A 13,481-nucleotide genomic window follows, 5' to 3' on the forward strand; every position below is an offset into this window, starting at 1 on the left:
AAATCAGAGACATTAGATGAATCATTGGTTTGATGACATGGCATAAAGTGAGCCATTTTTGAAAACCTATCCACCACCACTATAATGGATTCCTTCCCCCTTTGAGTTCTAGGAAAAGCCATACTGAATTCCATTGACACCTCTTGCCAAGGACGAATAGGAACCGACAAAGGAGTATAAACACCATGCTTGAAAGTTTTTTTCGGCATCCGACATGTAAGAAACTTGCCCACTATGTTGGTTACATCCCTAACATCTTGAGGCCAGAAGAAATGTTCTTAAAGCACCTTCAAAGTTTTGGTAATGGAAAAATGACCCGCCCAACCACCACCATGAGCTTCACGAAACAGCAACTCCTGTATTTCATGTTTAGGGACACAAAGGTCATTGCATTTTGATGCCTTTATGGGCTTGATTAAGTGAGTGGGACTGTGTTTAGGTAAATTAAGCTAGAATAACAACCAAAAATGATAGGTGTATGGGAAGAAATGGATAGATTAGTAACAAATCAAGACCTACTAAGTTGTATACTCGTGAAAACTATCCAAGAAATAATATTTGTTTGAATGCGTATCAAGTCAAGAACACATCTCGACTATGACAAGTAGTGAACTATAACTATAGTTCAAAGTGAACAAAGGTTATTTTGATTAGAATTTCATCTATCTCATTTTTCCATGCATAATTGGCTTATATGAAGCCTTTATAACAAAGTTGGTGGTTACTAGCCACCTAACCAACTACTCAGTAAAACTAATAATGGAAATTAAAGAAACTCATGAAACCACACAAAAAAAACGTCTGACACACTAATGAATGAAAAAAAGCGTCCATGCTCCATTATATAGCAAAAAGAAGCAATAAAGTGTAACCTAAATCCACCAAAGAGTATCAACAATGGCTAGAAGGCTTGATGAACCAAAAAGTAACGGTTTTGAACACTTATTAAGCCTTTAAAATGTTGCCCTAGCCTTCATGCGACCCTAATTATATACGTAGGTTAGCATGCACAACCCAACCATTGAGTACAAACCACCTTCTAACCTACAAGTAATCACTAATCCATCACCTTTTTCGGCTTTTCATGAGCCATGCATGGATCCTCCCCTCCCTCTTTGAAAGGAAATAACCTTATTTCATGAAGGACATCCTCAACAAGATACGGTGAAAGGTCTCCCACATTAAAGGTAGCATGCACTCCACGGTCTCATCCCAGATTAACCTTATATGTATTATCATTGACATGTGTCACCGCTTTGTAAGGACCTTCAGCTCTTGGCATCAACTTTTGCTCTTCCTTTTTTAAGTAAACGTTCTTTCCTCATATGCACCTAAACCAGGTCAACATCTTGTAAGACACGTGGTTTCCTATTCATGTTGGAATTCTGTTTGTGCACGTCATTCACAGCTTCAATCTTCACACAAACTTGTTGGTGTAGTTACATCATGGCCTTCAAATTGTCATTTGCATCCTTGTGAACCAATTCATCATTTGGAAATGGAATCAAATACAAAGGCTTGTAAAGATTCACACCATACACCACCTACGCAGGTTTATAAGGACCTTCAGCTTTTGGCATCAACTTTTGTTCTTCCATTTGTTTGGAAAATGTTCTTTCCTCATATGCACCTAAACCAAGTCACCATCTTGAAAGATACGAGGTTTCCTATACATGTTGGAATTCTGTTTGTACACGTCATTCACGGCTTCAATCTTCACACGAGCTTGTTGGTGTAGTTTCGTCATGGCCTTCAACTTGTCATTAGCATCCTTGTGAACCAATTCATTGTTTGGAAATGGAATAATATATAAAGGCTTGTAAGGATCTTCAGCTCTTCGCATCAACATTTGTTCTTCCTTTTGTTAGGAAAACGTTCTTTCCACATATGCACCTAAACAAAGTCACCATCTTGAAAGACATGTGGTTTCCTATGCATGTTGGAATTCTGTTTGTACACGTCATTCATGGCTTCAATCTTCACAAGAACTTGTTGGTGTAGTTTCATCATGGCCTTCAACTTGTCATTACCATCCTTGTGAATCGATTCATCGTTTGGAAATGGAATCAAATATAAAGGCTTGTAAGGATTCACACCATACATCACTTATAAAGGACAGTGACCTGTAGCATAAGTAGGAGAACGATTACAGGCAAACTCAGCATGTGCAAGTTTGATGTCCAACTATTTTTGAGTTTTGCTAACCAACCCCCTCAACAACATACCCAAAGTTCTATTATTCACCTTCGTTTTCCCATCAGTTTGTGGATCATGGGATGTACTAAAAAGTAACTTAGTACCAACTTTCCTCCACAAAGTGTTCCAAATGTAACTCAAAAACAAGGAATCCCTATCAGAAACAATAGTTTTACGAATAATATGCAAGCGGACCACTTCTTTAAAGTACAAATCAGAAAGATTAGATGAATCATTGGTTTTATGACATGGCAAAAAGTGAGCCATTTTTGAAAACCTATCCACCACCAATATAATGGATTCCTTCCTCCTTTGAGTTCTAGGCAAAGCCATACTGAATTCCATCGACACATCTTGCCAAGGACGAATACGAACCGTCAAAGGAGTGTAAACACCATGCTTGAAAGTTTTTTCGTCATCCGACATGTAACACACTTCCCCACTATGTTGGTTACATCCCTAACATCTTTAGGCCAGAAGAAATGTTCTTAAAGCACCTTCAAAGTTTTGGTAATGGAAAAATGACCCGCCAAACCACCACCATGAGCTTCACGAATCAGCAACTCCCGTATTGCATGTTTAGGGACACAAAGGTCATTGCCTTTTGATGCCTTTATGGGCTTGATTAAGTGAGTGGGGTTGTGTTTAGGTAAATTAAGCTAGAATAACAACCACAAATGGTAGGTGTATAGGAAAAAATGGATAGATTAGTAAAAAATCAAGACCTACTAAGTTGTATACTCGTGAAAACTATCCAAGAAATAATATTTGTTTGAATGCGTATCAATTCAAGAACACATCTCGACTATGACAAGTAGTGAACTATAACTATAGTTCAAAGTGAACAAAGGTTATTTTGATTAAAATTTCATCTATCTCTTTTTTCCATGCATAATTGGCTTATATGAAGCCTTTATAACAAAGTTGGTGGTTACTTGCCACCCAACCAACTACTCAATAAAACTAATAATGGAAATTAAAGAAACTCATGAAACCACACAAAAAAACGTCTGACACACTAATGAATGAAAAAAGCATCCACGCTCCACTAAGGAGCAAAAAGAAGCATTAAAGTGTAACCCAAATCCACCAAAGAGTGTCAACAATGGCTAGAAGGCTTGATGAAGCAAAAAGTAACATTTTGAGAACTTATTAAGCCTTTACAATGTTGCCCTAGCCTTCATGCGACCCCAATTCTATACGTAGGTTACCATGCACAACCGAACCATTGAGTACAAACCACCCTCTAGCCTACTAGCAATCACTAACCCATCAACTTTTTCGGCTTTCCATGAGCCATGCATGGATCCTCCCCTCCCTCTTTGAAAGGAAATGACCTTAATTCATAAAGGCCATCCTCAACAAGATACGGTGAAAGGTCTCCCACATTAAAGGTAGCATGCACTCCATGCTCTCGTCCCAAATCAACCTTATAAGTATTATCATTGACATGTGTCACCACATTGTAAGGACCTCAGGGCTTGGCATCAACTTTTGTTCTTCCCTTTGTTAGCAAAACGTTCTTTCCTCATATGCACCTAAACCAAGTCACCATCTTGTAAGACACGTGGTTTCCTATGCATGTTGGAATTTTGTTTGTACACGTCATTCACAGCTTCAATCTTCACACAAACTTGTGGGTGTAGGTACATCATGGCCTTCAAATTGTCATTTGCATCCTTGTGAACCAATTCATCATTTGGAAATGGAATCAAACACAAAGGCTTGTAAGGATTCACACCATACACCACTTACGAAGGCTTACGGACCTTCAGCTTTTGGCGTCAACTTTTGTTCTTCCTTTTGTTTGGAAAACGTTCTTTCCTCATATGCACCTAAACCAAGTCACCGTCTTGAAAGACACGAGGTTTCCTATACATGTTGGAATTCTATTTGTACACGTCATTCACGGCTTCAATCTTCACACGAGCTTGTTTGTGTAGTTTCGTCATGGCCTTCAACTTGTCCTTAGCATCCTTGTGAACCAATTAATCTTTTGGAAATGGAATAATATACAAAGGCTTGTAAGGATTCACACCATACACCCCTTACAAAGGCTTGTAAGGACCTTCAGCTCTTGGCATCAACTTTTGTTCTTGCTTTTGTTAGGAAAACATTCTTTCCTCATATGCACCTAAACCAAGTCACCAGCTTGAAAGACATGTGGTGTCCTATGCATGTTGGAATTCAATTTGTACACGTCATTCATGGCTTCAATCTTCACAAGAACTTGTTGGTGTAGTTTCATCTTGGCCTTCAACTTGTCATTAGCATCCTTGTGAACCAATTCAACGTTTAGAAATGGAATCAAATATAAAGGCTTGTAAGGATTCACACCATACATCACTTATAAAGGACAGTAACCTGTAGCATAAGTAGGAGAACGATTACAGGCAAACTCAGCATGTGCAAGTTTGATGTCCAACTGTTTAGTAGTTTTGCTAACCAACCCCCTCAACAACATACCCAAAGTACAAACTTTGGGTATGTGGATGATGGGACGCACTAAAAAATAACTTAGTACCAACTTTCCTCCACAAAGTGTTCCAAATGTAACTCAAAAACAAGGAATCCCTATTAAAAACAATAGTTTTAGGAATAATATGCAAGCGAACCACTTCTTTAAAGTACAAATTAGACACATTAGATGAATCATTGGTTTTATGACATGGCATAAAGTGAGCCGTTTTTGAAAACCTATCCACCACCACTATAATGGATTCCTTCCCCCTAAGAGTTCTAGGCAAAGCCATACTGAATTCTATTGACACATCTTGCCAAGGATGAATAGGAAACGACAAAGGAGTGTAAACACCATGCTTGAAAGTTTTTTTCGTCATCCAACATGTAACACACTTGCCCACTATGTTGGTTACATCCCTAACATCTTTAGGCCAGAAGAAATGTTCTTAAAGCACCTTCAAAGTTTTGGTAATGGAAAAATGACCCGCCAAACCACCACCATGAGCTTCACGAATCAACAACTCCCGTATTGCATGTTTAGGGACACAAAGGTGATTGCCTTTTGATGCCTTTATGGGCTTGATTAAGTGAGTGGGGCTGTGTTTAGGTAAATTAAGCTAGAATAACAACCACAATTGATAGGTGTATTGGAAGAAATGGATCGATTAGTAACAAATCAAGACCTACTAAGTTGTATACCCGTGAAAACTATCCAAGACATAATATTTGTTTGAATGCGTATCAAGTCAAGAACACATCTCGACTATGACAAGTAGTGAACTATAACTATAATTCAAAGTGAACAAAGGTTCTTTTGATTAAAGTTTCATCTATCTCTTTTTTCCATGGATAATTGGCTTATATGAAGCCTTTATTACAAAGTTGGTGGTTACAAACCACCCAACCAACTACTTAGTAAAACTAATAATGGAAATTAAAGAAACTCATGAAACCACACAAAAAAACGTCTGACACACTAATGAATGATAAAAGCGTCCATGCTCCATTAAGGAGCAAAAAGAAGCATTAAAATGTAACCCAAATCCACCGAAGAGTATCAGTGATGGCTAAAAGGCTTGATGAAGCCAAAAGTAACGGTTTTGAGTACTTATTAAGCCTTTAAAATGTTGCCCTATCCTTCATGCGACCCTAATTCAATACGTAGGTTACCATGCACAACCCAACCATTGAGTACAAACCACCTTCTAGCCTACTAGTAATCACCTTTTTCGGCTTTTCATGAGCCATGCATGGATCCTCCCCTCCCTCTTTGAAAGGAAATGACCTTAATTCATCAAGGACATCCTCAACAAGATATGGTGAAACGTCTCCTACATTAAAGGTAGCATGCACTCCATGGTCTTGTCCTAGATCAACCTTATAAGTATTATCATTGACATGTGTCACCACTTTGTAAGGACCTTCAGCTGATGGCATCAACTTTTGTTCTTCCTTTTGTTAGCAATACGTTCTTTCCTCATATGCACCTAAACCAAGTCACCATCTTGTAAGACACGTGGTTTCCTATGCATGTTGGAATTCTATTTGTACACGCCATTCACAGCTTCAATCTTCACACAAACTTGTTGGTGTAGTTACATCATGGCCTTCAAATTGTCATTTGCATCGTTGTGAACCAATACATCATTTGGAAATGGAATCAAATACAAAGGCTTGTATGGATTCACTCCATACACCACTTACGAAGGCTTATAAGGACCTTCAACTTTTGGCATCAACTTTTGTTCTTCCTTTTGTTTGGAAAACGTTCTTTCCTCATATGCACCTAAACCAAGTCACCATCTTGAAAGACACGAGGTTTCCTATACATGTTGGAATTTTATTTATACACGTCATTCACGGCTTCAATCTTCACACGAGCTTGTTGGTGTAGTTTCTTCCGGGCCTTCAACTTGTCATTCGCATCCTTGTGAGCCAATTCATCATTTGGAAATTGAATAATATACAAAGGCTTGTAAGGATTCACACCATAGACCACTTACAAAGGCTTGTAAGGACCTTCAGCTCTTGGCATCAACTTTTGTTCTTCCTTTTGTTACGAAAACGTTCTTTCCTCATATGCACCTAAACCAAGTCACCATCTTGAAAGACATGTGGTTTCCTATGCATGGTTGAATTCTATTTGTACACGTCATTCATGGCTTCAATCTTCACAAGAACTTGTTGGTGTAGTTTCATCATGGCCTTCAACTTGTCATTAGTATCCCTGTGAACCAATTCATCGTTTGAAAATGGAATCAAATATAAAGACTTGTAAGGATTCACACTATACCCCACTTATAAAGGGAGTGACCTGTAGCATAAATAGGAGAACGATTACAGGCAAACTCAGCCTGTGCAAGTTTGATGTCCAACTGTTTTTGAGTTTTGCTAACCAACCCCCTCAATAAACGTACCCAAAGTTCTATTAGTCACCTTCGTTTGCCCATCAGTTTGTGGATGATGGGACGTACTAAAAAGTAACTTTGTACCAACTTTCCTCCACAATGTGTTCCAAATGTAACTCAAAAACAAGGAATCCCTATCAGAAACAATAGTTTTACGAATAATATGCAAGCGAACCACTTCTTTAAAGTACAAATCAGAGACATTAGATGAATCATTGGTTTTATGACATGGCATAAAGTGAGCCATTTTTGAAAACCTATCCACCACCACTATAATGGATTCCTTCCCCCTTTGAGTTCTAGCAAAATCCATACTAAATTCCATTGACACCTCTTGCCAAGGACGAATAGGAACCGACAAAGGAGTGTAAACACCATGCTTGAAAGTTTTTTTCGTCATCCGACATGTAACAAAGTTGCCCACTATGTTGGTTACATCCCTAACATATTTAGGCCAGAAGAAATGTTCTTAAAGCACCTTCAAAGTTTTGGTAATGGAAAAAACCACCACCATGAGCTTCACGAATCAGCAACTCCTGTATTGCATGTTTAGGGACACAAAGGTCATTGCCTTTTGATGCCTTTATGGGCTTGATTAAGTGAGTGGGGCTGTGTTTAGGTAAATTAAGCTACAATAACAACCACAATTGATAGGTGTATAGGAAGAAATGGATAGATTAGTAACAAATCAAGACCTACTAAGTTGTATACCCGTGAAAACTATCCAAGACATAATATTTGTTTGAATGCGTATCAAGTCAAGAACACATCTCGACTATGACAAGTAGTGAACTATAACTATAATTCAAAGTGAACAAAGGTTCTTTTGATTAAAGTTTCATCTATCTCTTTTTTCAATGGATAATTGGCTTATATGAAGCCTTTATTACAAAGTTGGTGGTTACAAACCACCCAACCAACTACTTAGTAAAACTAATAATGGAAATTAAAGAAACTCATGAAACCACACAAAAAAACGTCTGACACACTAATGAATGATAAAAGCATCCATGCTCCATTAAGGAGCAAAAAGAAGCATTAAAATGTAACCCAAATCCACCGAAGAGTATCTACAATGGCTAAAAGGCTTGATGAAGCCAAAAGTAACGGTTTTGAGAACTTATTAAGCCTTTAAAATGTTGCCCTATCCTTCATGCGACCCTAATTCAATACGTAGGTTACCATGCACAACCCAACCATTGAGTACAAACCACCTTCTAGCCTACTAGTAATCACTAACCCATCACTTTTTTCGGTTTTTCATGATCCATGCATGGATCCTCCCCTCCCTCTTTGAAAGGAAATGACCTTAATTCAACAAGGCCATCCTCAACAACATACTGTGAAAGGTCTCCCACATTAAAGGTAGCATGCACTCCATGCTTTCGTCCCACATCAACCTTATAAGTATTGTCATCGACATGTGTCACCACTTTTTAAGGACCTTCAGCGCTTGGCATCAACTTTTGTTCTTCCCTTTGTTAGCAAAACGTTCTTTCCTCATATGCACCTAAACCAAGTCACCATCTTGTAAGACACATGGTTTCCTATGCATGTTGAAATTTTGTTTGTACACGTCATTCACAGCTTCAATCTTCACACAAACTTGTTGGTGTAGTTACATCATGGCCTTCAAATTGTCATTTGCATCCTTGTGAAAAAATTCATCATTTGGAAATGGAATCAAATACAAAGGCTTGTAAGGATTCACACCATACACCACTTACGAAGGCTTAAGGACCTTCAACATTTGGCATCAACTTTAGTGATTCCTTTTGTTTGGAAAACGTTCTTTCCTCATATGCACCTAAACCAAGTCACCATCTTGAAAGACACGAGGTTTCCTATACATGTTGGAATTCTGATTGTACACGTCATTCACGGCTTCAATCTTCACACGAGCTTGTTGGTGTAGTTTCGTCATGGCCTTCAACTTGTCATTAGCATCCTTGTGAACCAATTCATCATTTGGAAATGGAATAATATACAAAGGCTTGTAAGGATTAACACCATACACCACTTACAAAGGCTTGTAAGGACCTTCAGCTCTTTGCATCAACTTTTGTTCTTCCTTTTGTTAGGAAAACGTTCTTTCCTCATATGCACCTAAACCAAGTCACCAGCTTGAAAGACATGTGGTTTCCTACGCATGTTGGAATTCTGTTTGTACACATCATTCATGGCTTGAATCTTCACAAGAACTTGTTGGTGTAGTTTCATCATGGCCTTCAACTTGTCATTAGCATCCTTGTGAACCAATTCAACGTTTGGAAATGGAATCAAATATAAAGGCTGGTAAGGATTCACACAATACATCACTTATAAAGGACAGTGACCTGTAGGATAAGTAGGAGAACGATTACAGGCAAACTCAGCATGTGCAAGTTTGATGTCCAACTATTTTTGAGTTTTGCTAACCAACCCCCTCAACAACATACCCAAAGTTCTATTATTCACCTTCGTTTTCCCATCAGTTTGTGGATGATGGGATGTACTAAAAAGTAACTTAGTACCAACTTTCCTCCACAAAGTGTTCCAAATGTAACTCAAAAACAAGGAATCCCTATCAGAAACAATAGTTTTACGAATAATATGCAAGCGGACCACTTCTTTAAAGTACAAATCAGAAAGATTAGATGAATCATTGGTTTTATGACATGGCAAAAAGTGAGCCATTTTTGAAAACCTATCCACCACCAATATAATGGATTCCTTCCTCCTTTGAGTTCTAGGCAAAGCCATACTGAATTCCATCGACACATCTTGCCAAGGACGAATACGAACCGTCAAAGGAGTGTAAACACCATGCTTGAAAGTTTTTTCGTCATCCGACATGTAACACACTTGCCCACTATGTTGGTTACATCCCTAACATCTTTAGGCCAGAAGAAATGTTCTTAAAGCACCTTCAAAGTTTTGGTAATGGAAAAATGACCCGCCAAACCACCACCATGAGCTTCACGAATCAGCAACTCCCGTATTGCATGTTTAGGGACACAAAGGTCATTGCCTTTTGATGCCTTTATGGGCTTGATTAAGAGAGTGGGGTTGTGTTTAGGTAAATTAAGCTAGAATAACAACCACAAATGATAGGTGTATGGGAAGAAATGGATACATTAGTAACAAATCAAGACCTACTAAGTTGTATACTCGTGAAAACTGTCCAAGACATAATATTTGTTTGAATGCGTATCAAGTCAAGAACACGTCTCAACTATAACAAGTAGTGAAATATAACTATAATTAAAAGTGAACAAAGGTTCTTTTGATTAAAATTTCATCTATCTCTTTTTCCATGCATAATTGGCTTATATGAAGCCTTTATATCAAAGTTGGTGGTTACAAACCAACCACCCAACTACTCAGTAAAACTAATAATGGAAATTAAAGAAACTCATGAAACCACACAAAAAAAAACGTCTGACACACTAATTAATGAAAAAACGTCCATGCTCCATTAAGTAGCAAAAAGAAGCATTAAAGTGTAACCCAAATCCACCAAAGAGTATCAACAATGGCTAGAAGGTTTGATGAACCAAAAAGTAACGGTTTTGAGCACTTAATAAGCCTTTAAAATATTGCCCTGACCTTCACGCGACCCTAATTCAATACGTAGGTTGCCATGCACAACCCAACCATTAAGTACAAACCACCTTCTAGCCTACTAGTAATGACTAATCCATCACCTTTTTCGGCTTTTCATGACCCTTGCATGGATCCTCCCCTCCCTCTTTGGAAGGAAATGACCTTAATTCATCAAGGCCATCCTCAACAAGATACGGTGAAAGCTCTCCCACATTAAAGGTAGCATGCACTCCATGGTCTCCTCCCAGATCCACCTTATAAGCATTATCATTGACATGTGTCATCACTTTGTAAGGACCTTCAGCTCTTGGCATCAACTTTTGTTCTTCCTTTTGTTAGGAAAACGTTCTTTCCTCATATGCTCCTAAACCAAGTCACCATCTTGTAAGACACGTGGTTTCCTATGCATATTGGAATTCTGTTTGTACATGTCATTCACAGCTTCCTTCTTCACACAAACTTGTTGGTGTAGTTACATCATGGCCTTCAAATTGTCATTTGCATCCTTGTGAACTAATTCATCATTTGGAAATGGAATCAAATACAAAGGCTTGTAAGGATTCACACCATACACCACTTACGAAGGCTTATAAGGACCTTCAGCTCTTGGCATCAACTTTTGTTCTTCCTTTTGTTTGGTCAACGTTCTTTCCTTATATGCACCTAAATTAAGTCACCATCTTGAAAGACACGTGCTTTCCTATACATGTTGGAATTGTACTCGTCATTCACGGCTTCAGTCTTCTCACGAGCTTGTTGGTGTAGTTTCACCATGGCCTTCAACTTGTCATTAGCATACTTGTGAACCAATTCATCGTTTGGAAATGGAATCAAATACAAACGCTTTTAAGGATTCACACGATACACCACTTACAAAAGCTTGTAAGGACAGCTCTCGACATCAACTTTTGTTCTTCCTTTTGTTAGGAAAACATTATTTCCTCATATACACCTAAACTATGTCACCAGCTTGAAAGACATGTGGTTTCCTATGCATGTTGGAATTTTGTTTATACACGTCATTCATGTCTTCAATCTTCAAAAGAACTTGTATGTGTAGTTTCATCATGGCCTTCAACTTGTCATTAGCATCCTTGTGAACCAATTCATCGTTTGGAAATGGAATCAAATATAAAGGCTTGTAAGGATTCACACCATACATCAGTTATAAAGGACAGTGACCTGTAGCATAAGTAGGAAAACGATTACAGGGAAACACAGCATGTGCAAGTTTGATGTCCAACTATTTTTGAGTTTTGCTAACCAACCCCCTCAACAACATACCCAAAGTTCTATTAGTCATCTTCGTTTGCCCGTCAGTTTGTGGATGATGGGACGTACTAAAAAATAACTTAGTACCAACTTTCCTCCACAAAGTGTTCCAAATGTAAGTCAAAAACAAGGAATCCCTATCAGAAACAATAGTTTTAGGAATAATATACAAGCGAACCACTTCTTTAAAGTACAAATCAAACACATTAGATGAATGGGTTTTATGACATGGCATAAAGTGAGCCATTTTTGAAAACCTATCCACCACCACTATAATGGATCCATTCCTCCTTTGAGTTCTAGGCAAAGCCATACTGAATTCCATCGACACATCTTGCCAAGGACGAATACGAACCGTCAAAGGAGTGTAAACACCATGCTTGAAAGTTTTTTTCGTCATCCGACATGTAACACACTTTCCCACTATGTTGGTTACATCCCTAACATCTTTAGGATAGAAGAAATGTTCTTAAAGCACCTTCAAAGTTTTGGTAATGGAAAAATGACCCGCCAAACCACCACCATGAGCTTCACGAATCAGCAACTCCCGTATTGCATGTTTAGGGACACAAAGGTCATTGCCTTTTGATGCCTTTATGGGCTTGATTAAGAGAGTGGGGTTGTGTTTAGGGAAATTAAGCTAGAATAACAACCACAAATGATAGGTGTATGGGAAGAAATGGATAGATTAGTAACAAATCAAAACCTACTAAGTTGTATACTCGTGAAAACTGTCCAAGACATAATATTTGTTTGAATGCGTATCAAGTCTAGAACACGTCTCAATTATGACAAGTAGTGAAATATAACTATAATTCAAAGTGAACAAAGGTTCTTTTGATTAAAATTCCATCTATCTCTTTTTTCCATGCATAATTGGCTTATATGAAGCCTTTATAACAAATTTGATGGTTACAAACCACCCACCCAACTACTCAGTAAAACTAATAATGGAAATTAAAGAAACTCATGAAACCACACAAAAAAAACGTCTGACACACTAATGAATGAAAAAAGTGTCCATGCTCCATTAAGTAGCAAAAAGAAGCAATAAAGTGTAACCCAAATCCACCAAAGAGTATCAACAATGACTAGAAGGCTTGATGAAGCAAAAAGTAACGATTTTGAGCACTTATTAAGCCTTTAAAATGTTGCCCTAGCCTTCATGCGACCCTAATTCAATACGTAGATTACCATACACAACCCAACCGTTGAGTATAAACCTCCTTCTAGCCTACTATTAATCAATCACTAATCCATCACCTTTTTCGGCTTTTAATGAGCCATGCATGGATCCTCCCCTCCCTCTTTGAAAGTAAATGACCTTAATTCAAAAAGGCCATCCTCAACTAGATACGGTGAAAGCTCTCCCACATTAAAGGTAGCATGCACTCCATGGTCTCCTCCCAGATCCACCTTATAAGCATTATCATTGACATGTGTCGTCACTTTGTAAGGACCTTCCGCTCTTGGCATCAACTTTTGTTCTTCCTTTTGTTAGGAAAACGTTCTTTCTTCATATGCACCTAAACCAAGTCACCATCTTGTAAGACATGT

The sequence above is a fragment of the Lactuca sativa genome, chromosome 4, assembly GCF_002870075.4.
Source record: "Lactuca sativa cultivar Salinas chromosome 4, Lsat_Salinas_v11, whole genome shotgun sequence".
NCBI lineage: Eukaryota > Viridiplantae > Streptophyta > Magnoliopsida > Asterales > Asteraceae > Lactuca > Lactuca sativa.